This window comes from Pinus tabuliformis, chromosome 7 (assembly GCF_031772625.1).
Source record: "Pinus tabuliformis cultivar Carrire ecotype Pingquan chromosome 7, CPIR1, whole genome shotgun sequence".
NCBI lineage: Eukaryota > Viridiplantae > Streptophyta > Pinopsida > Pinales > Pinaceae > Pinus > Pinus tabuliformis.
Window position 1 is genome coordinate 1,530,799,585 of NC_142293.1, and position 26,279 is coordinate 1,530,825,863.

A 26,279-nucleotide genomic window follows, 5' to 3' on the forward strand; every position below is an offset into this window, starting at 1 on the left:
GACCAGCTAGGGTTCAGGACTGTTGAAAAATAAAATTCCACAACAAAATTACACCTTATAATAATTGTCTACCGAGGGATCTTAATCGGTTATACAAAAAACATTAATATCTCCAACTGAAGTTCTACAATGAATAAGTTCTTTACCTTCTCCAATAGATGAATAAAATTGCCTATTATTTTATGTGACAAAATGATTTAATAGAAACAGTTCATGGGCCAGCCCAAGAATACAATTTTTGCAAGGGAATTGTCGATGACTCTTTTCACAACCCATGCAAATATTTCAAGTTACCTTCTCCAAAAATTCTTCATTTTAGAGATTGAGGGGCTCTACCTCTGTATCCCACTCCTTGGTTACACACCAAGTATCTAGAGATTCTGCAAATAAGAAGGGAACTGTATGAACACGTTGATAAAAATCCTAAAAAGAAGCTCAAAATCATAGAAAAATAAAAAGCCAACACTTTCCACAGACCTAACATCAGTTACATGACAAAGAAGTGTGTGCATCTTACTTGACTTGTGACTTAGCTTAAAATCAATTACTTGACAGAAGTTTGTAAGACTTACTTGTCTTGTGACTCTCTGCAACAACCATGAGCCACCTTTGGAGACTGATGGCATGAACAGGAAGATGGTACACATACCAAACATGACTATGATTGGGAAGGCATTGACCTTTCATAAAGAAGAAAAGAAAGAAAATTTTGAGTGATTTCAAAACTTTTAAATGGTTTCTAAAAAATTCCTTAAAACATTCCAAAACAAAAAGTTCCTTAGTTAATAAGACTTGTTAATCCTCATTTATATACAATACAATGCTCCTGCTCATGAAATCCATATTATAAAATGAGATTAGAAGGTCTTGTGGCCTTACATTGTAAAGCACAACACAGACAAATATGTTCAAAGGTATCCAGAAGAAGTTCATAATTGTGCTCCTAGACTCCTCAGGAATGTATTGTGTTCACATTTTCATAGTCGAGGGCCAGAAAATTCCCACACAGGCTTCAAACACACAGAAACCAAGAAGCTGGAGACGCCCTCTTGGTGTAATGCTTCCACCTTTTTCTGTGCTGGGCTCTAAAAGGAACTACTCATAGCAAGCACATAAAATGTCCTCAGATCCACAGTATGCTGATGTTTCATATAAATAAATTCTATCAGAAGACACAAAGGAATAGTAAAGCTAAGACATACAGTAGTTATGAGAGGAAGGAGGAAGGATCCTACAGCAACAAGGAATACAATCTGCATGTAGCTCTCTGCCTTGACTGATTGGTGGGCCAGGAGTCTAGAGGCAAGGGAACTTCCCAGCATTAAAGAGAACATAAATGTTGCAAATATGAACCCATGAGGAATATCCTGTTCATTTGGGCTCAGAGCAGGTGTCCAAAGAAATACAAATGTGTACATTGAACCTTCAAATAAGGACTGTATAGCTCCTAGCAATGCAATCTTCTCATCTACTCGCCAAAATGAGCAACATAGTTGTCAAGACTAAACATAAGGAAAAGCTCTACCATCATCTGTGTATCTGATGTATAGTTCAAAGAAGGCAAGATATTTGGAGATGACAGAGTTTAAACACTTACCTGAAGCAATAGCTGTGGCAGCACCCTTGAACTGAGTAAGTAGATCCTTATTCTCTGAAGGATCTCCATAGTTCTCTGTCTAGGTGGAGAAGATAATGGCCATCCCTATAGCTAAGAAGCATGCTGCAACATCAAACAGAGAAACTAGACCAAAGCCTAGAGTGTCAGCAAGGGTATTGGCAAACAACCTAGAGAGAATGGCTACAAGACCATTGCCAAGGAATATTGCCTTTGAAAAGGTGAATGATAACCATTGTGGATCAAAACTCCTCTGTAAGAAACAAAAAAACCTCAAGTGACGAGAATATCTTAGCATATGCCTTGCTAATTTTTCTTATATTTCTTTCTACAAAAGGTAAAAATTGTCTTCAGATTTTAGGCCAACTCCAACAACACATTAATGAGAGAGAGAAACTACATGCTATGCAAAATAATTCTAAATACACCCGGTCTTTCAGTATTGCTGCACGCACATGATGTAAACATGCAGAAACTACCCCGACTTTTTGTGCAAGATGGATATATTCATTATCTTGAAATGTTTAGCAACAAGCCATGATTCAAAAGCTGAAAATAGAAGAGATGTGGCAATGCCTCCAATAATACGGCCAATCATCAATATTTTGTACTCAGGATAATGCTTTGTAATACAACTCAATATATACGTTACGCAGTATGTTATACAAGCCCTCTTCCGACCCCTGCAGATAGAACAACATATTAGAATAGATCTATTTTATTAGTTATTTTTGTTCTCAGTAATTGCCACAATACAAGTGCACAGCCTCAAACCATACGGAGTGTAACAGCTAAAGAACCCACAATCAGCTAAAGAACCCACAATCGTGCCAAATAACATAGATGACCTGAAGCCTGCAATGAAGAGTCTTCCAATATCTCCATTGCCGAAACCATACATTCTGTAAAGATAGTAACGTAGGGTCCTTGTAACCAATCTCTAGCTACGTTACAATGAAAAGAGAAACCGTTAGGCGGAGGAAAGTGCCAGGTTAGTATTATCAGAATGAGTAAGCCAATAACGTCCAATTCTATAGAGTATCTCTATTTCATGAATGCCTTGTCAGCAGATGAACCAGGATATCAACCAACCACTTCATAACTTATTGGGCAAAACCAAAGAAGATTTACATCACAAACCCAAAACATCTAGAATTACGAAGTTAAATAACTACTTATTCAATTTGTACAATATCAATCTTACAAGCGTACTGATCTATAAACAGGTCAAATTACAACAATAACCCCTACTGATAAAACACGCATGGACAATCAACAATATTTCCTTTCAACCTGGAGTTGGTTCACCAGTAAGGTTGAAAATATGTCAAACCAAAGAAAGATTGCCTTTTGTGGTGTCGGGGTATGCTTCTCTTAATACTTTGAGTGAAAATGAAAAAAAAGTGAACTTTCCTAGCTGGATATTGACAGGAATTTGACAGCTATTGGAGCCACGACTTCAAAACTTGGTTGAAATCGGAAAAGAGAGTGGAAAAACTATCTTCTAGCACATGTTGTAGCATAATTTTTTTGTGTGATCCTCATTGAATCTTATGAGCCCTTTATTGATGCTTATATCATTGGTAGTCATAACTAAACAGGGCAAGGAACCTGAGGCAATTAGAATCTCATAGTAAAAAATAAATGATAATATTCATGCAAAAATCCCAATCTATGCATTTGAATTCCTGTGGAACGTGCCAAAATGAGAACGTGGCAGGTGTAGTTAAAAGTGGAAACAACAAACAAGGGCTATGAAATTAGAAAGAAGGCAACCCGAGATGTTACCTAAAGGGCTTTAGCACTCCTTCTCTGGTCTCTTGAGCACTGAATGAACAACTCACTGAAATTTGAGCACTGAACCACTGAACTTTGAACAGAACAACCACTGAACTCTAATCACTGGATGAACAACTTCTGAATAGAACAACCAAGCTGTAAACAGGGTATAGCAGAATAGAACAGGTATAGCAGAACAGTGAATGAGCATTGAACAACCGAGAGCTAAATTCATTATTATGGCAGCAAAGCAGGTCGTGCACAGCAGAAACAACTAGCATTGTTATGGCAGCAGGTCGTGGAAGAGTAGTGGAAGAGCAGAAAGCGGAAAGCAGGTCGTCATGGAAGAGCAGAAATCATAAAGCAGTTTTGGTGAGAGAGAAATAGTACGAGATATTTAGTGAGATGTTAGAGAACAGATGTCAATTAGACCAAGACCATATGCCAGAGGAGATGCCAGATGTCAATCAAACCATATGCCAGATTGATGCCAGATGTCAATCAGAGAATCAAAGTGTAGACTACTAAACTGATTCAAAAGAAGGCATATTGGCCTAACTACAAAAATGGTTGAATTTGTAAAAATTGAAACTTGCAATGTGATGTTTGCATAAGTTTCTCAAAACATTAATCCAAATTGATGATAAACAATCTAACGCCAATGATCCATCCATCTACCATGATGGATGCGCGTATAAATAAAGGATGTGAACCTATTTTAATCATCTTTATTTATAGAGAGTTGCATTAATAATTTAATAATTAGATAATAAAAATATTAATGTATTAAAAGGTCTTTCTTCATTAGATAAAAAAATAAATCAGTTAGGTTTAATATAAATCTATATTTATTATTTTTAATTATCTTGACTAGTTAGTTTACATTGAAATAGGAATTTGATAAATTTATTTTATTGTTAGCTCTTAGACTTTTGTGATCTATAGTATGTCTTCCACATTAATCACATGTTATAGAATGGGTTCGACCTTTTGAACCAACTAATGTGGTTCATCCTCAAGACAAATGGTGAGAAAAACAGTCTTAACAAAAGATTAAATAGTAGAGAACCGTCCCGGTGATGTTATAGAATGGGTCCACATTTCGAACCAACTAATGTGGTTCATCCTCAGGACAAATGGTGAGAAAAACAGTCTTAGCAAAATATTAAATAGCAAAGAAGCATCTGGGCCTTGAGATAGCCGTTAGGAACTAGCCATTGAAAACTAGTTGTTAGAGAGTTAAGAAATAGTTAAGGGGAAAAAATACTAAAAATTAGTTAAAAATTTAATTAAATTATATCTTAATTTTATTTTATAATAATAAATTCCAAGATTAAAAGTAAATAATAATAATAATAATAACTACTACTAGATAAATAATAATAAATAAAAACAAATAATAATAATCTTAAAAAAAAAATCAAAAAAAAAATAAATAAATAATAATATATATATATATATATATATATATATATAATATATAAAACAATAATAACACATAACAATAACATAATGGTAATAAAAATAATAATCGTAATAAAAATAAGTAAATAAATAATAAAAACAAATAATAATAAGAACCTAAAAAGTTTTAAATAAATAAATAATAATAACCTCAATAATAATAATAATAATAATAAATTAATTATCCATCATTATTAAATATTGAATACTTTATTTTTTTATACTATTAAGCATAAAGTAAAAGTTGTTTTATTTTGGATGCTAAAGATTTAAACTTCATAAAAATATATTAGTATTTAATAAGTGATAGTTACAAAGTAAAAGTGGATTCTTTCTCAAAAAGAACTATGTTTATTTTTTCCTTTTAATTAAATTAATTAATTTAAAAAATATATATATAAGTTTGACAGAACTATATCTTCATCATGTCCAATATATCACCCCAATCATGGCGGGCGGGACCATGACTTTACATCAAGGAGTGTCTTAACAGAGCGCCCTATCACCATCAATCACCATCAAAGAGTGTCTTAACAGAGCATCCTATCACCATCAATCACCATCAAGGAGTGTAGCACTCGATCCATCACTTTAATTTAAAAAATGTTATATGAATAAGTTTGATATGAAAAGAGTTATTGTATTTTGGCTCGATCTGTCACTTTAATTTAAAAAATGTTATATGAATAAGTTTGATATGAAAAGAGTTATTGTATTTTGAGCATATGGTATTGGTAAGTCATGATATTGACCCATGGTATTGTAAAAAAATATCTCCATGAAAATGTTGAAATGAAACTCCATGGTTAAGAACCTTGTTACACATTTTTTTAAATATAGATGTGTTTTTCCTACAAAATGTATATAACTCATATATATTATTTTCATAATTAATAATAGTAATCAATTAATAATTTAAAATAAACTTATAATTTGGCTAGTTTTTATAAGTTTTTTAATGTTGGTAATGTGAGATATAAGATTATTACAATGGATTGGTGTTTACCATCCATTTAATTTAATTATTAACAATTAATTTAATTTAATTATCAATAATTATTAAGTGTATGGTAAGGAGTTAATCTCCATGGGATATTCGAGAGTATTTTTAGCAATCAGGAATTAAAGGTTGAAATATATTTCAAAATTAGTTATACCCTTTCTTTCTTTCTAACTATATTAATTAATTAAAACATATACCATGTGAAGAAGAGTCATGTGAAATGTAGTTTTTTGGACACGTTGTATTGATCAACCATGATATTGGCCTATGATATTGTAACAAACCCTATTTATAGATTAAGAATCTCTATGAGAAAATGAAAATGAAATTCCTTGTTACATTTTTTTTTAATGTATATATCTTTAACTTATATTGATTTTTTTAATTAATAATAATGATGATGATGATTAATGTCCACTAAGCCTAATGTGGTCTATCAGACATCAAGAAAAGAGTGTCTAATTTTCATTCTTCAAAATCTTGTTTCTTTGATCCAAGAGGAAGGAAATAAGTGTTCCAAGATGATTATAGTTGGGCTCACTTAATATGTCAAGAAGATTGGAGGTGTGGCTGATGATAGTGAGTTGTAAGTGGATGTGGGTAAGAGTCAAGCAGTCTAAAAGTAAGTGCTTTTCATCTTCCATCTTCTTAGTATATCACAAATCTGACAAATTCTATCATCCTAGGGTGTCTTGGGGGTAGACCACCGCCTTGTCTCACTCTGAAGCTCGTAAGAGTTAGTTCTAATCCTAGTGATGTACATTTTCTTCTTAGTGCTAGTCAACATAGAGAGATGATTATGGTTATCAAGGGTGGGGTTGATCACCTTCTTATAGTACCTTAGCTTCCTTTTACACTTCATCTCCTTAGCATCTGACATCTTGTCCTAAAATTGATGGAAGTAATGCTTCCATGTCATGTTTAGTTGTCATTGTGAGTCTCTAGGCATCAGTCTAGAAGTTGTTGATTCCTATGTTATGAGTAAAAATCATGATCTAGATGTGTCGAAGTCAGTGTGCTATCACTAGTAGAAAATGATGAAATTAGTGACTAAGTGACTTAAAAAGTTAGTCACCACAATTATTTCAACTAAATTACTACTAAATTTGAGCAATTTTAAGTGGTCGAACTAAAAATGACTAACTTAAACGACTAATTTAGTTTAGGGATAAAATATATGACTAGATAATAAGTGACCAAACTAAAAGTGACTAACTAAAATTAATAATTTAGTCCCTGACAAAAATATATGGCCAGATAATAAGTGACAAAATTAATAATGATTAACGTAAACAACACATATTCAAACCATGTAAACAACACATATGCAAACCTTTACATGTGTAGAGCCTCCATGGGTGTGTGTGAGGGAACGTGTTTGATATCTTATAGTTGGTTTCCCTTCATCACCAAAGAGGCTTAGGCTATGAGTGGATTGGCCAAGCAACCCTCATAATTTGTTCCTTTGATTTTTTGGGAAATCTCAAGTTAAAGTCCAACTAGTGCTAATAGATGGTCTCAAAGGTGTTTGCTAGGGTTTTTAAACAAGGTCACTAGATCCCAATGCAACATAGGTGCCTTGGATTTGTTGAAAAGTAAAATACCCCACGTGGCACCGAATGGGTGATTGATGACTACTAGTTAGAGGACTTAAACCAAATTAATCGTGGAGGTCAAAACTACAATTGAAAAAAGAACAACACACACATGATAATTCACACTAGAATTCATCCTCTCACAATCAAGAGTTATGAATAAAATGTTAATTCTTTGATGAAGCCAATGAAACCAACACTACTAAACCAACATAGAAGTTGCTATTAAAATGATTAACCACAACACATATTAACATACTCAATATCCTTGTCATAAATAATAATAATAATAATAATAATAATAATAATAATAATAATAATATATATATATATATATATATATATATGAGGTTCTTCTCAATGACTATCATGACCACCATATTTTCACTCTAATTTAATTTTTAACAATTCAATATAAAAAATGTGAATAAACACTTAAATCTAAGAAATTGATCTTTTTTATTGCCATATGGTGTTAGTGAAACTATAACAAAGCCATCTTTGTTTCCTTCCCTCCATATTTTTTCTTCCCACCAATTTTTTTTAGTGATCACAAATTTATTTTATTTTTAATTTTAAATTTTGCTCCACACATTTACATTTATTTTTCATTCTAAATTCACTTCTGCACATTTACATTTATTTTTAATTTTAAATTTCCTCTGCACATCCAGAGAGGTCTAGGATGGTCACTGCCATCAAGTGTAGGCCGATCACTGCCATCAAGTGATTTGGTGGGTTGTTCAGACAATAAGGGATAATTGTGGCATCTCTGAAGGTGGTTGGACTCGGACAACATAGGCTACAGGGGAGAATGGAACTTGGGACCTGTTGAAAGAGCGGCAAAACTCATTTCTAAGCTTTGGAAGGCCTGATCACTGCAGAATCATGTGTTCCCAATTCAAACTTTCCATGATAATGTTTACAAATCCTTCTGCACTGCTTGGTACTTGGTTTTACTTATCCATGGGTGTTTTGGTTTTTCTGTAATGGGCATTTTAATTTTTTGGCCGGTAGTGGACGCTCTTTGCTCTTTCAATTTCCCTCTGCACATCCAGAGAGGTCTAGGCCAATCACTGCCATCAAGCAATTTGGTGGGTTGTTCGGACAGTAAGGGATAACTGTGGCATCTCTGAAGGTGTTTGGACTCGGACATCATAGGCTGCAGGGGAGAATGGAACTTGGGACCTATTGAAAGAGCGGCAGAACTCATTTCTCAGCCATAATTTCACTCTGCATATATTACTGTGCATGCATGGCTTTGTGAGGATGTGTTTTGTTTATGTCCCTAAGTTTTGTTGGCTATGCTTAATGCTTCCAAATGTGATTTTAGTTACGCTCTATTGCAGTAAATAAATTCTCATATTCGGTTGGGTTTTTTCATTGCCTCAAGTTGTGAATTAGGTTGGACTTAAGAAACTAGGGGGAAAAACCTTTCAGGTTGTTGATAAATTAGAATTACCTCTCAATATAGTGCTGACATTCAATTTCTGCACCAATGAAAAGAGGTTTCCGCTTATCAGAGTCGATACCACCTAAATGTCCTTCGGTTGTTTTTTTTGGAATTACCAATGGTTTAGGGCCGGTTTTTCTTGGAAAAATTTCAATATTGTTCACTTGCGCAGGTGGGGGATGGCATCCTTTTGTTCGAAGGAATCTAAAAAGGAAAAATTTCACTTGGATCAGGTCTACGCTCTCCACCAATGATTTCCATATTGTAATTTACATTCTCAGCATTGACGTTGTATAATCCTTCGGGGGTTTTATTAATATCCTTGTGCTATCCGAATTTCATCTTGTCAATTTGATGCCTGTAGCATGACCTCTGTTTATGTTCTGTCAAGTCAATATTAGAGGGATCGCAATGCATTTTTGCAATCGCAAGGAAACTGTTTGAATTCCCAAGAGATCCATTGAAATCATGGTCACTAACTCCTTTCACTAGTTTATTTTCTGTGGCACACATATCGTCATGTGACCAATCTTCTGTTACCTTGAATTCCATCTCTTCAATGGTAATCTCATCATGCTTCTCAAGGGCACCCGAGATTTGTTTATGTTAAATGCCAATGGGTTTTGATTGGCTTTTCAATGTAGCATTGGTTTAAAACTACTTATCTGCTTGATCAAGGGTTGTTTGTCCAGTCATTTTTCTATGCAAGGAAACATACCCTGTCACTTACCCTAACATAGTTCGGGAAAGGCGTAACCTATCCAAAAACTCTAGTTTGAAAGTGTAGTTTTCCCAAAGAACTGTTGCACGAAAGAAGATTACTGCCATTCCATATTCCTACCACCTCCATGAGCTGAGGATTGGGACTCAGGAGCTTTCTCTATAGACCAAATTGGATCAATTAATAGACCATATTGGATTAATTTCCTGCAATAGCTATGTATAACGCACTAGAAGGAGGAATAGGAGTAGCTACATAAGGCCTACCTATGGGAATATGAGTAACGTGGCTCTGCCCTTGATCATGGGGATTCCCACAAAGATTGAATTATTAGGAGAACGTCGAATGCTTTCGAATGGCTGGGTGAATCAACCAAGACCTCAAATAAGTGTCTAGTAATGACATGGCCAGCCGTCTATGAAAGAATAAGAATCGTGGAAATAGAGAGATCCAAGGGGAAGAATGAAAGCCCTGCTCGCGATTGATCTAAGGGCTATCCGAAATTCAATTAACCCTTTCCTATTATAAAAGTGCTCTCTGAAATTGGGAATAATACCCTAGAGAAAGAGTAACGAGAACCTTCCCTTCTGAAAATTGCACCCTATTCTAAAGTTAGTTCTCCAACTATATGAACCAGGAAGAATTTTTTCACCTTTCACAGGATGCTCAAGGAAGTAAATTTCCCCCTGTTATAAGGTCAACTCCGGCTATATGAACCAGACTGTTGTTAATATGTAGATAATAGAGATCTATCCATACCTAGGATTCTATCTATACCGCCATCTAGCCCTATTATTATGAAATGTCACCCTACCCAACTGGATCTTTGGGTTGATCCTTAATACTACTGAAAGGTCAATTGTTCTTTCATGGAAGGAAGGTCTGATGTAGACTGCTTGATGAGAGGAAGGGCAGGTAGGTGTATCTCACAATCTTCCCACGTAGCTTGATATCAGATCCTTGATATTCTTTATGTACTTAACTGGTTGCCAGGTTATTCTATAGAAAGGGAAATTCATAATATACAGTTGGAGATTCCCAATAGTAGGGGAAAATTTCTTCATTTCTAAAGGTGAGGGGAATTCCCAACCACGAGCTACTGAATAGGTATCTTAATCGATTGAGGTAAGGTTTTTTATAGCTGTTGCGTTTGCAGTAAATGATCATTTCATTTAGGGAGAGCAAATTGATGTTGTCTTCAACCTACGAGTTGGAGCCGGTATAAGGTTCGGGGTCTCTACTTCCAGATAGGCATTCTTCATCCACACACTTGATCACAATGGATGGAACCAGGATTTCGGGCTAACCAACTGAAAAACAGGCGAAGGAACGGCTCAACTTGACTTAATGTTGTTAATATTATGAGAAAGTCGCTCAACCGGGACAAAGCCGGGAAGAGGGATTGGATTCAGCTTTTCGTTCTAGGTCCCATGCAGACGTGCCCCATGGAATGGATAGTTAAGTCGACCTCCCATGCTGGATGCATTCTTTTCGTCGGATCATTCTATTTCAAGCAAGTCGGGGAGAATGTTTTGAAGTTGTCCCTATCCCCAGGGTCGATCTCCTTCTTCTCTCCCATATGATGATCTGGGGGTTCTAAGGATCGAGCAAAAAGTCAACTCATTGAATGGGCGAATGATGGTTCTCGAATGATGAAAGGTATATGTTCTTTGGGGGCATGGGAAATTTTCTTACAATGAAATTGGAAAACTATGGAAAGTAGGTATCTGGCCGGTACATGTTTCTTCAGATTGAAGTCTCCCCTATAAGTATCTCCTCCTCTTCCTCTCCCGATCAGGGTTGTAGTGTCCATAGTGTCTTTCATTCGATCCGGGCGGTTCTCGTTCAAGTGGTCTCTTTGTGCCATAGTTTAAGATAGGGCCAGGAAAGTCACTTTTGATTGCACATTAGCATATACAATAGATAATTTCAAGCCTCTTGTTAGCCCTTGAATGTATATTGTAACATTGAATGGAATAAATATTTTTTTTTCATATTAGGCTATTGTTTTCAGCATGGTAACAAGAAAGTAACATGGCAATAAGTTAAACTGAAATTGTGATGAGACTTGGTCTAATGAACATGTGAACTATATACTAAAATTTTAGTTTTTATATACTTTAGTATGCTTTTAAATTGATCCCTCACCCACTTCATTGTATTTTATTGTAGGACATTATCAACTTTGATCACACTCCACCCACTTTTGTACCCTAGATATAGTAATGCGAACGAGTGCAAACTATGTATACAGTTCTGGCAATCTGCTTTCAAGCTTGCCTTATTGTGATTTTTTGTGTGAGTATCTCCTTGCATTGTTGATATTGTGCTCCTATCCAAGTTATATCTCTAAATATGTTAACTTGATTAGTAAAAAAATTGACTATGGAGATTAGGCATGGTATGCCAGATTTCATTGCCCTCTTTCTCTAACATAAAGGTGATCACTCGAGTTTCTCACCTTAAGGATGACGATAAATGTCATAGCTTCCCAGTTTTTGTTCACTCTCGTTCAAGCAAGACGAGCAATACAATTGTATTTTCAACTTATGTTCTTCATATTCATGCAAAAGAGATTGCCCATGACAGTGTACCCATCCTTAGCTTGTTAAAGCAAAATTCACTTACATAACACATTAGCATCTGTATTTAACAATCGAAGAACATTATATCCAAGTAAAACACATCACATGTAACACTGAGAATCAATGCAAATATGCATTTCAATATTTCATTGATGACAAGTACGCAACAAAATCATATTGTTTGTCACATATTCACTATTAAAAGTTTTTCTATAAATACACTGCAATTACATATCAACTACAAATTACATCTGTTACATATATTTTTTCAGCTTCTGATTCTTCAGCTTCCCTCTTGATCTCTTCCACTTCATTTTCCTGTTGACCTGTTTTTTCTTCCACTCTCTTCAATCTTCACAAACCCTGTGATGCATCCTTTAACCTACAACACAACCTTATGGGGTGTTTAGTTTTCTGCAGCGTGTCAATCTGCAACCTAATCTTGTGGTACAACATGGGGCCTCCAACTAACTGATCCTGGTCTGCTTTTATGTATGCAGCCTGATGGCCTAAAATATAACGTTTTTGTGTTTCCATAGGCTTATAACCCCATATTGTAGTTCCCATAACTTATTTGAATCGACTGGATTGATACCTAACCCTTTGGAACTTGCAGAGGACAGAAACCTAACCTTGCCATTCTCAAGTGTAATCCCACAAGTTCCTCTGGTCTGGAACGAATCCTTAAGGGGCACAATATACCCACAAGATTCTAAAAGAATGTAGAATTTTTATTGCACACATATCTCTGTGCTACACAATCTTGTTACATCCTGTGTTACTGGAGTGCATATTTTTTCATGTGGTCCAAATATGCCCAATTTTATCATGTGCATTGGCAGTTTGGCTCTTAAGCAATAAATTGTGTGAAGTTTAGCTAGGGTCATAATTCCAATATGTCCACAAAACAGAGTTTATATATATGCTATAGATGACAAGGAAGAATTATTATTACTAGTGTTTTGCTTTCTTTAAGCATATTGTGTATGGTCCTCTTTGGTTAAGATACAATGTTTGGAATCCAAGGACATTTTTACTAGGTTTCACCTGAATATTTCATAATTTAGATGTTGTGTATCTATTAAGATGCCACATGTTATTCTTCAGGAATATGAAATAAAGAATCTGACATTCAGTTATCTTTTAAAGGTCCATTCTGAGTATTTTGTTGTAAACTCTGCCATAAATTTTTAGAGTTTTAGGGCTTCTGCTAATCATTATGAGTATTTACGTTATGGTACAGTAGATATTGAATGCATCCAATAATACTCATCTACATTTCTGTATGTAGCTATAAAGTAAAACTGTATCAAATAACAAATATTGATTATTGCCATTCATCAAACTCTGCACCCCACTACAATCCAACTCTTATTCAAAGAAGAAGATATTGTCACTTGCATTCTATTATGTAAGTGACCAGCCAAAATTGCAAAAAGACACATCATCAATCATATAACCACCCTTTTGTGATCTCCTTGGTCATGGTCCACTATATTAAGAGGTCAAACACATGCAATATCCATATGCTGATATGGACCACAAATAGTTTGTATGCATGTTGTTGTTTTAACTTTTGGAGTAGGTAGAGTGTTTTTTGTCACCTACATCTTCCCTTCACCACATTATACAATGGTCATTTCTTTGGTTTGTGGTAATGTTATATTCATATGTTCTTGGAATTCTATTTGTTTTCCTGTTGAAGAAAAATAAGAACTGTAATCTATTTGACATTTCTTAAGATTGATATTATAGCTGCTTCAAAGAATTTTACTTGCTATAACATGTTTCATTTACAGGCTTTCGTAATCTCAGCCCTAAGGTTGAGGAGGGAATCTGTCAAGTGCTTTCTCGTATGAGGCTAGAGTTAGAGGTCATGGCAGGATCAAGCAGCAATGTAGCTTCAACATCAACGGGAGTTTCTTCCTCTTCATCAAAAAAGGAAAATAGGTCTCAATTTGAAAGGAAACTTGGGGAGTTATTCATTCACCAGATTTCAGCGGACACATCACCGGCATATGGAGAAGGTTTTAGATTGGGTAATGCAACTGTCATTCAGTATGGTCTACGCTGAACATTAGATCATATTCGTTTGACAGGAAACTTTCCTCTATGAGTTCTGAGGCATGTAAAGATGGCGTAACTTAAAAGGAGATATGAATGGGATGTTAAATTGTCCTTCTCCCAATTTCTTCAAGAAACACCTGAGAAAGTTGGTGGATTGCAAGAAAATACTCTTTATCAACCTTCTAAAAATAGTCGCAATATTCACTCTCACACTAATTTTGATGGCCAAAAACAGAATTCTTAGAAAAGACAAGATATTGAAAAATTTCCTCCTGATGGTAGGGTATCTTCCTACTATATGAATTTTGATGGGAGGAAACAATATAACTCATTAGGGGACCAAGGTAAAGTTTGAACCTGATAGAATCTTTCATCTTATGTCCAAGGAGCAGAGTTGTTGGAGAAGAAGTGAAGCACAAGGATCTGAACAGAATAATGTTTTAGTAAATGCCAACAAAGGGCATGATAAGAATGAAAATGAAAATATCACACATTTAGAACTGGAGAAACTGGGTAGTCATGTGAAAAAATTTGAGGATCAAACATATCACGGAAGAAATGAGGTAGGAAAAGACACAATCGTTTCTTTTCAGCATCAAGATCCAAACATTAATTTAAGCCAGAATGGGCAGATAATATAGCAAGAAGGTTTTCACATGAGTAGATTTACTAGGAATCCTAATGTAGATAATCAGGAGAGAAATGTAGAAAAGTATGAGCAAGCAATAGAAAGCAACTACCAGTTGAATTCTAATAATGTTATTTGGGACTCTTGTGCCAAAAATAGATGTGTTTGGAACACTTCGGTCTGTCAACAGGGAAATGGTTCAATAACTTTAAATACATTTCCCAATCTATGACAATTCTCAGAGATATATAAATGATATAAATAGGTCACAATACAGTCAAAATGATTCCACAAGTGTTGGTCAGATAACAGGCAAGGGGAATTCTAATCGGAGTGTAAAATCTGGAAGTGATTACACTATGAAAAGTCCACAAAGGGAAGATGATTTGCAATCTTAAAATAATATGAATCACTAGGAGCTAAGTAAAATGAGTATTGGTTCAGGTGAAAGTTCAGGAAATGATATGCTAAGAATTCCCCCTAGGCACTTGCTCTAGCAGGCAGTAGGAATGGATTCAATGAACTAGTGGCATGCAGAAAGTGTTAAACAAGACTCATTTTACTTAGGTCCCAGTGATTGAGTACTGGTTCTGGTGAAAGTTCTGGAAATGATATGCTGAGAATGCCCCCTAGGCACATGCTCCAGCAGGCAGTAGGAATGGATTCAATGAACTAGTGGCATGTAGAAAGTGTTAAACAAGACTCATTTCTAAGAGGAATAGTGTAGATGGATTCTCAAGGGAAAAAGGGTCCTGAACAAGCAGACTTTATGCGTTCAAAGGTGGTTAGGACAGGCTCACAAAATAGTACTATGAATGCAGGAGAGGTATTAAATTTATTCACTTTATTTGGACTTGAAAGAAATATCTAATCTATGAATATTGTGGATCCTTGTAAGAAGTTCATTTTCTCAGTATTGTGCATCCTTTTATCTCAATTGAAAATACTTTGCGCTTAGATTGATATCATATGCTCGATTTGTTTGCAGCCCTTTTGTAGTAAGTAGTTGTTTCTTTTCCAGGATGTTCTGAATTCAAATTTGCAAACCAATTTAAGAGAACATATGGGAGGAGGACATTCGAGGGACTTTTCTATAGGTTATGCTTCTGAAAACTCATATGTATTTGACAGCCCCACAAACATATTTGGTTCAAACAAACCATCATCATTATTAGGGCAATGTTTTGGTTCATGTTTTGTTATTAAGTAATTTGCCTATTTTTTGTTCCACCAACTTTTACTATTTTTCTATATTACAATATACTGAGATGTTCAATTTCTGCATATAAACATTTTCTGTCCAGCTAAAACATTCTTGACCTTCTAAGAAAGTTAGATAATCCAAATGAAAGTGACACATTAAATCACACTGTATTTAATGAGCATAATGCATTTGTTGACCCCAACGAATCTTCTTCACCTTATGTTTCAGTTACTCATTTTGGTCATAAACAGTCATCAAGCCCTCCCTCTCCTCAGGGTTTTGGACTTAGACTGGCTCCACCAGCCCAACTATTGCAAAGGATGCAAAATCAATATTTACAAACAAGTGCATCTATGCAAAATGCAAATGTAATATTGGATAGACAGTTCCATCCATCAAAAGGACAATGTTCCCACAAGAGTGTAGCTTTAGCAACTCATCAAGTTTCTTTATCAAAAGTAGGTGATGCACTACCACAACTGAAGGAAAAAGCTTACAAGTAGCCACCTCAAAAATGCCATTAAGTGTTCCCTCTAGATCATCACCAACAAGTGTAAAAGAGAATGTTGTAAAGTTGGACAAACCACCATACTTCACAACCTACAATATTCATCCTTCAACTCAGTTACAATATATTCAACACCCAAATGTCAATGGAAAACTTATATCGATTCCCAAACTAGTAGTTCCACGTGAGTCACCTGAAGACAAGCCAACGTGCAGGGTAACATGATCTCCACTCATCTACTTCAAGGCTCACAAGATGTAGCTATTGCAGGGAACATAATATTGAATTACCATTCAACGATGTTCTCTATAGTTTCTTTTGTAAATTCTGTATAGAAAAGAAAGATGAGATGCAGGGCTCTCTCCACCCCTCAACTTGACCTTTTAGTCAAATCAATTAACAAAATTATTTACATGTTCAAGATGGGCTTGGAAGAAGCAATTAGTTTATGCCTGTAATCATGTTGTTTATTCAGGTTTCTCTTTGTGATGGCCCCACCATATCATCCACTCCAATTTCAAGTTGGGGGTTGCTTAAAACTAAAACAATTATCTGACCATCATGATTGCATACACATTTTCCATGCTTTATGGTACAATACCCATGTGATTATTAAATGAGCTAGAGTGGAGGAACCCTAGAGCTAGAATGTAGCTAGGGTTCTAGGGGTGCCAAAATACCGTCCACATCTTTCACTCTTTGTGCCATTAGCGGAGAGGCCCATCATTTCTCATTGAAACTATTTTGTTTATTTCTTGGCTTTTGCAAGGCATTTGACTCTATCATGGCTCATGAGAGAGGCCTTGTTTTAGAGGTGATATGGCATTGGATTCTATCATGAGACTATATGAGTCAGTGCTTGGTCATTCCTACACTATCCACATCTTCTTAGACTACCTTAGGAGTACTATAGAGGTCAAATAGGAATTCCACCCCTGTGCCATATTCCAAGAATGAATGTGGGATCTCATGGGATAAATCAATCCATGAGAAACTAAGGTAAACCAGAGGTTAAACCACCTCCACCCTCACACTACCGTGATCTCACTCAACCTGTCTCGAGATCACAAAACCAAACCAAGCTTGGATGCCCCAGAATTCCTTCACCATCCCTTGAGGAATTTTCCTGTCTCCACCCACCTGTTGAGGGCTTCCCAGATAAGACCATATCCACTCCAAGCCCTTCGGATTTTCCTGGCACCATCTCACCTGAATCTAAAACCTTTCGGAAATCGAAAACTTAACAAGAGTGAATCCTATCACACCATGGTTATCCAGAAATGGGAAGGCAAGGCTAAAACCACTGTCAAACTCGAAAAAACCCATGCTAATGAAAACTAAAGAACCAAATACATAGATGCATGTACCATGCATGTCAAAACTAGCTAGGAAATCATACATGCAACCTGTTACTTGCAAGTGTTTCTGCAGAAGCTACTTGATCCAACTCTTCCTTCCTTAATCCTTCCTTTCCTTTATCTTCCTTTGCTTTCCTTGTCCTTCTTTTTCTTGTTTTCTTGCTTTCTCCTCTTAGTTTTGTTCTCCTCTCTGAAGCCAATTTCAAAACTCAGGTGACAATAGGCCCCAAACTCATGCTCTGGTGCCTTTTTATTACTGTTTCCTCTAATTTCTTCATTTTTCCCTCTATTTTCCTTCAATTTCCTCCTCACATGAAACATGTGACCTTTCACCTTCCTTTCCCCTAATTTCCTTTATTTCATAAATAAAATGTCAATAATGCCTTTTTAAAGCCTTTTCTAATGCCTTTTCCAATTTCACCTTAGCCGTAATAAACAACAAGTGATGCCCACTAGGATACTTTACCCAAAATCCAACTTGGAATACGTGTCCCATGACCTTGGTCTTATTTTTCTTTTATTAACTTTATTACATGAACTTTTAACTTGGGGTTGTTATATTCCATACAAAATTAAAGGGTGTGGGGATGTATTAGTGTAATTACCTAATGGTTGTGTTGAAACTAATTCACAATGTGATGTATGTGCTTGGTACTAAGAAAAATATAATCTTAGTTTCCACTATAACAGTTTGGGGTTTGAAAGTAGAATTTGTAAATTGACATTGTATCATGAGATATATGCAAGGTCACTTCAAGATTGTTGAAATAGGAGTTAGAATTGTGATTTATATAAACTGAATGCCACAACCAAAATCCATCAAGCATTGGCATCCACGACCATGGAAACAAAATCTATTTGGCATTAATGGTATGGCCACATTAATTATAATCATCAATTACTACTTCAAAAATGAGGAATGGTAGAAGGGCTTCCAATAATTAGAAACAAATATTCTTCATATAAAGGGTGTGCATTAGGGAAGATGCATAGGGAAGAGTTCCCTACTCATATAGATAAAATGAAAGGTATTTTCTAGAACTTGTGCATATATATGTATGTGGTCTTATCCAGACTAGATCATTAAGTGGAGAATTTTTTTTTTTATATTTATTGATGATTGTACAAAATATACATGGGTGTACTTCACGAGGAAGAAGAGTAACATATTTAAATATTTTAAGGAATTAAAACTTTTGGTTAAAGAGAAAACATGAAAATATATCAAGATCATCTGATCAAATCAAAGGGAAGAATATATTTCAAATGAATTCTCTAAGTACTAGAAGTTCCATGGAGTTTTACAATAATACATAGTACCATATACTGAACAATATAATGGAGTAGCGTAAAGGAAGAACAAAACCTTGGTAGGATGTGCATATAGCATGTTAAAAGGTAACAAAACTTACCAATTATTTTTAGTTTGAATTTGTTAACACTGTTGTTTACTTGAAAAATCGAAGTGCAACAAAAAGTTTACATAATAAGGCTTATTTTGAAGAACTTTATTGTTATAAACCAATAGTAAGTCATCTAAGAATATTTGGAAGTAAAGAATTCTTTCATTTTATGAAAGAAGATAGGAGGAAAATTGATACAAAAGATATAGAGTGTATTTTATTTGGTTACTATTCCAAGAATAAAGCATATATGTTATTTGATCGTTGCACATAAATCAATTTTGCAAGTAGAGATGTGTTATTTTTTGAACTTGAAGAAGATAAATGCCATAAGGATGATAGGTATGATGCATGGTATATTCGTCACTAGTATGATGATGTTAAAGAGGAAGAAAATGATAAAAATTGTTGGGATTGGTTTTGCCCAATTTTGACACCCTTTTTCATACTTTACCTCTCCCATTTTGAACTATCTTTGACCCCTATTATACCTATTTTGGTTATAATACTTAGGTTTTTTCCAAAAGGGTGTATTATGCTAAAGGTATGCAAATTAACATGAAAAAGCGTCTTTTGCCTTAACTTTAAGTATTCCTTACAACTAGCTATTTTTTATTTAATTACCATGCCAACTAATCTAGAGTACTTGTGCAGATATTTTTTTGATTCGAAAACAGGCCCACATTTCCTGTAGACAACTGTACAATCCTCTTTCCTGTAAACACTCTGGAATTCCTGTAGCCACGTATTTCCTGCAGTAACATCAGCGGTTAGCTATGTATCACGAATATCCAAGTCAAACGGGAACATGGGTTGTGTGGGGAATTTATCACATATGGATGTTGTCCTATTGGTTGTTTCAGATCTGGCAACGATACCACCTAGAATCATAAACCTTCTCTCATTGGTCGTTTGGAGGAAATCTACAACCATGTAATGAATTTCATCTAATCCATGCTTTCAGTCATGGATTATACCCAGGATGGATAACTTTGATATTTTGTAACAGGACTGTTAGCTAATGGCTTATACTAGTAGTCTCACTTGCTTCGCGCCATATATGGGCTTTTCTAAATGTATAAATTATGTTCTAGTTTATATGATAGGGGGTTGCTGGGTTGGTTTTAGGTAAGACTGTATATCAGATTGTACTCGACTGTATTTTTTTCACATTAGTAAAATATTATATGTTCTATCTATTTCAGTGAGCAAGCTCTTCTAATTTGAAGGGGTTGTGAGTAAGGGAGGGCCCCCTTTGCTCACAACTCTTGTAGTTTAGTGTTTATGCATTTTATTTTTGTTATGTAATAATAATTTGTTCCTACAGCTAATGCACTCTTTCTGATATATCAACAACAATTGATTAAATGAACTAGTTTCTTGTTAATGTGTGGAATTAATTTAGTGAAGATTTGATTCATAATGTTGAGTGAATTTCTAAGTTTGTTGTAAGTAGATTTATGTATCATTTCCCAATCATCATCAGCAATCTTAAGAGTTGTAGAGGGATGTTTGATCCACTCTATAGCCTTTTTTGCTAAGTGATTGATGCAGGAAAGAGTCATTAGTTTTGTAAGATTGACTAGCTAGATTAATGAGAACTCACAATGTTAAGCCTGCATATATTTTGCACAACATCTCACAAGATTACCTGCCCTAATCAAATTATAAGTCTATAATTTGACACAACATTTTGGCGCCATTGTTGGGGAGGTGCTAAAGGGATAATACTGAAGTGTTGTTTTTTGTATTACATGCATTGTTTGGAATTTTCAAGGCTGGGGGAGTCGAAGTGGTAAGACGAAGGGAAAAGCCTATGCACCAGAGGAGGTCAGAAATTCGCCAAAGCCATGTCCTGATTTTTTGGTAAGTAATTTATTTTGAATTTGTTTTCATAGTAGATGATTGGGTCCAACATCTACAAATGACTTTTATGGCGGTGTGAGCATCACTTCATTTACTAATACATTGGAAAGGAAAAATAAGTCTACAAGATATAAGGCAACAAGAGAAGAAGAGTTTGGACAGGAGGTCTGTGGTCGTAAAAAGAGCCCAAAACATATTCCTGCTTCTACAGTACTAGCTTATGCAAGAAAATCTTATGTTGCTTCCCATTTTGAATCTCCTGTCACAAGGAAAACAACATCTTTGCTCAGTGGTCAACCTGAAAAGGAATTCCTTGGAAATCCCATTCAAGAACTAGAATTTCAAACCATTGATTCTGTAGAATATGTAGTTTACAAATGCCCCATTTCCTTTTGGTCCAGAATGGCTCGTGAAGAAGGGACTAGTCACACACATGGATAAGATGAGAAGGAAGAAGAACTGGTCACATTCAAATTCCCTATCACGGAGACTGGTGGAGCTACTCAGATGAAGAATATTCCTCCTTCAACCTTGCCTAACTATCATGGGGTTCCCAGTGAAGATCTCGATGCCTTTCTATTCAAGTTTGATGTGTTATGCAGGAGCTATGACTACTCTTCCAATGCTCAGAACCTGAAGTTGTTTCCTGCAACATTGAAGGATGTAGCTCTCAGGTGGTTTTTGTGGTTGGCTTCAAACTCCATTACAACTTGGGAGGAAATGAAAAAGGTATTTTTAATGAAATATCAAGATTATTGCAAGACTAAGGACCTCAGAGAAGAGATTTTTGCATGACTCAGAAGGAGGGGGAGAGCCTTGAGTACTTGGTGGAGAGATTTCATTATAACCTGTAGAGATTAAAAATGAATCAACTGAGCAAGGATACTAAAAGAACAATTTTTCTCAGAGAAATTAGACCAGAATCTCTGGAGATTTTGAACTTAATGGGAGGAAGTGACATATCAAAGTTGGGCTATAATGAGGTCTGTGAAATATGTTGGCAATATTCAAGAGGAAATTATAAAGTTGGAGGAGGAACAAGATATACTTTTTCCAGGCTTGTCAAGTCAGTTGCTAAAGCTGCAGTAACCATAGCTGAAACAGGTAATTTATTTGAAAATTTTAAAACTGATATTATTAGTACATTATCTTCTCAATTGGATGTTTTGCAAGTTAAGAAGAAACAATAAAAATAGGAGGAACTGGAGAAATCCTTGTCCGTGTTCTATTCGAAATGCAGGAAGAAGCATGCCTTGAGGGATTGTCCTACAGATAGTATAGAGGTGTACCGAATCTATGAAGAAGAGCATTCCACTGATAATGGCACCTCAAAGACCTTGGAAACCAAGTGCTACAGGTCTGGCTCAGTCGCATTATCAAGTTCCTTATACTCAAAATTAGATGTGGAATATTCCAATGCCATGGCATCCTTTGCCTCCACAACAGCCTTGGCAGGGGAACTTTTCTTACCCTACCACTCAAAATTTTTCTTCTCAAAACTTTTATTCACCGCAGCCCACACAACAACAAATGATTCAACCTCAACAAAAACAACTTCAGTTGCCTACCCCACCAAATCAACCTCATCCTACGCAACTTCCTACCCAACCAGTATCTAACCCCAATAATAAAACCATCCAATCTGCTCACAGCATTGGATTGGTCACTTATGCCACTCTTCCTACCTACTGCATTGCACCACAGTCACTATAGGAATTTTTTTTTCCTGTGTTACATGAATTTCCTGTGTCGTTGCCGGAAATCCAGCATAGGTCTGGAAAGGTGGTGACTCAGCCTGGAAGAATTGAAGAGATTATAGAGGAAGATACTCTAGAAATGCCTGAAGTTGAAACCACACCTGAACCAACAGAGCAACCTACTTCAAGGCTACAAGAACCTTCCTCATCCCATACGATCCAGCCTCCTTTTCCAGAGAGGTTGGAAATGAAACTAAAACAAACCGAGTTTGATCTTGTGTCTGAACTGAGAAATATATGCATTAAGATCACATTGTTGGAAGCAATTAAAGATATCTCAATCTATGCCAAAACAATAAAGGAGCTATGTACCAAGAGACCAGGAAGACAAAAGAGAGAACTCTCTACAATTCAAGTAGGTGGAAAGATTGCAAGTTTAATGTCTACTGGATACATTACCAAAACATATGCAGACCCTGGAATCCCTATGGTTACAACCTTTATCAATGGAAATCCTATAAAAAACACTTTAATTGATTTGGATTCAGTCATTAATGTGATGACTGTGGATATCTTATCTAGAATAGGAACCTTTGACTTATTGCCTACTCCTACCATGTTAGAGCTAGAAGATAGGTCTAAGGTAAAGCCAGAGGGGGTATTAGAAGACATTGTCATCTCATTGGATTCCTGGAAGTATCCTCCAGATTTTTACGTTATTCAACCCAAAACTAACTTAGGAGGGAATCCTTTGATCTTGGGGAGATCGTGGTTAGCCACGGAAGATTCTTACATAGGGTGTAGCTCTAGAAACATGACCATCACTCATCGGACTGAAATAAAACATATTAATTTGTATCCCCTGCTCAACCTCTTTTAATATCAGAAAATACACATTGGGTTGAAGAAGAGGAGCATGATTCAGAATGTACCCGACCAGTTTTGACAATTGCCCAAGCCATGAGCCTTAAAGATAATTCAGAAGAAAATTTGATAAATTGTTGTATTTCTAATCCTGATTTTTTGCAACAGGAAGAAGGGCAATCTAGTCATAATTTAGATTTCATTACTAATCTGCAGGACTTTCATGAGCATAGTATAGTAGCCGAACTACATTCAGCCTTATTATCTGCATTTCCTACATATTCCATGACTGAATGGGGGAGTAAAGTGGTTGAATTTTTTCCTGAAAAACCTTTGAATATTGATTTTGCCTTAACCTGTGAACAGGAAAAACAGTTAATTCAAGCATTGAAAAACTTTTCAAATGCTTTTGCTTGGGAATACATAGATATGAGAGGAATTCACCCAAACACATGCATTCATCATATTTATATAGAAGATAAAGCCAAGCCTATGAGACAGCCACAAAGGAGGATGAACTTCGCTCTAAGGGAAATTGTGAAAGATGAATTGCAAAAATTGTTAAATGTAGGGTTCCTCTATCCTATCTCGGATAGTCAGTGGGTATCTTCATTGGTTATTATCCCCAAGAAGAATGGTAAATGGTGAGTGTGTGTGGATTACAGGGAACTAAAGAAGTCAACCTTGAAATATCACTTTCCCTTGCCTTTTATAGACCAAGTATTGGACAATTTAGCAGGAAAAACATATTTTTCCTTCTTATATGGGTTCACTGGGTACAATCATATTAGGATAGCTCCAGAGGACCAGGAAAAGACTACATTCACATGTCCTTGGGGCACCTATGCATATACTTTATTACCATTTGGTCTATGCAACGCACCAGCCACATTCCAGTGGGCGGTCATTGGTATTTTCTCTGATCTTTTGCATGATTGCGTAGACGTTTATATGGATGAATTTATAGTCATGGGTGATACTTTTGAAGAAGCTTTACATAATCTTGAGAAAGTTTTGTAGAGATGTAGAGAAACTAATCTCTCATTAAGTAATGAAAAATGTTTTATGATTACGGACGAAGGTACTATTTTTGGTCATCATGTTTCTACTGCAGGAATTAAAGTTGATTCGGCGAAAATGTAAGTCATTGCAAAGATGCCCCCACCAACCAATCAGAAGGGAGTCCAAAGTTTACTTGGACATGCATGCTACTATAGAAGGTTTGTATTTTACAAAGGTAGCCTCTCCATTATTTAAATTATTGACTAAAGAAGTTGAATTTCATTGGCATGATGAGTGTCAAGCTACGTTTGATACACTCAAGGAAAAACTTTGTTCAGCATTAGTCTTGAGAGGCCCAGATTGGAAATTGCCTTTTCACATTTCCACTGATGCCTCTAATTCAGCCATAGGAGTAGTACTAGGACAAACAAAGGATCCTGTAACCCATGCTATTTATTATGTTAGTAAAAATTTAATTCCTGCAAAACTGAAGTAAACGGTAACTGAAAAATAACTCCTTGTTGTGATTTATTCTATTAATAAGTTTAGACATTACATCATGAGATATGATGTTTTTGTAGACACCGATCACTCTGCCATTTGATATCTCATGAATAAACCAGTTACTAATGGCAGGATTACTAGGTGGATTTTGTTGTTGTAGGAATTTAACATCACAGTATTGGATAGGCCTGGCAAGGAAAATCAGGTAGCTGATTTCTTATCTAGACTCAACCATGCAGGTGAGGATGCTCCTGTTAATGATAGCTTTCTGGATGAAAATTTGTTTGCTATTTCTTTTAAAACACCTTGATTTGCAGACATGGCCAATTACCTTGCTACAGGAAAGTTGTCTCCTTACTTTTCATCTAATTAGAAAAAGAGAATTATTAGGAAAAGTGTTGATTACTCTTGGATGAGGGGAGATATTTTTTTCACTAGACCTGATTTGATTATTCGCAGGTGTGTTAGGGAAGATGATATCTATGAAATTTTGAGATCTTGTCACGATGAACCGTGTGGAGGACATTTTGCAGACAATCAGACAACTTACAAGATCCTTCGCTCAGGTTACTATTGGCCAAGTCTTTTCAAAGATGCAAGAGAATATGTCTGGAAGTGCCACAATTGCCAAAGAATGGGGCGCCCATAGAATTAGACGAGATGCCTTTGCAGCCACAAGTTCTCATAGAACCTTTTGAGAGGTGGGCTCTTGATTTTGTAGGTCCAATCAACCCTACGTCCAAAGGTAACAATTATATTTTAGTTTATACTGATTATGTTACGAAGTGGATGGAGGGAAGAGCACTACCTAGAGAAACAAAGAAAATAGTGGTAGATTTTCTTCTTTCTGATATTTTTGTATGATTTGGGGTACTTAGGGAAATATTCACTGATCAAGGTACTGAGTTTGTGTCAAATATTATGTAGGGAATTGTGTAGAAATATCATATTACTCATCGAATG

General features: G+C 35.6%; 1 pseudogene across 1 annotated transcript; it reads right to left on the reverse strand.

Annotated features, from left to right (window-relative positions):
* Positions 1-249: 249 nt before the first annotated feature.
* LOC149253670 (uncharacterized) lies at positions 250-17,826 on the reverse strand (annotated as a pseudogene). Its single transcript, XR_016265476.1, has 9 exons — positions 17,763-17,826; positions 2,416-2,559; positions 2,132-2,298; positions 1,598-1,870; positions 1,203-1,468; positions 880-1,095; positions 655-680; positions 573-616; positions 250-380 (listed from the first exon to the last, which is right to left on the reverse strand). The product of XR_016265476.1 is annotated as an uncharacterized LOC149253670 (transcript).
* Between the last annotated feature and the right edge of the window lie 8,453 nt (positions 17,827-26,279).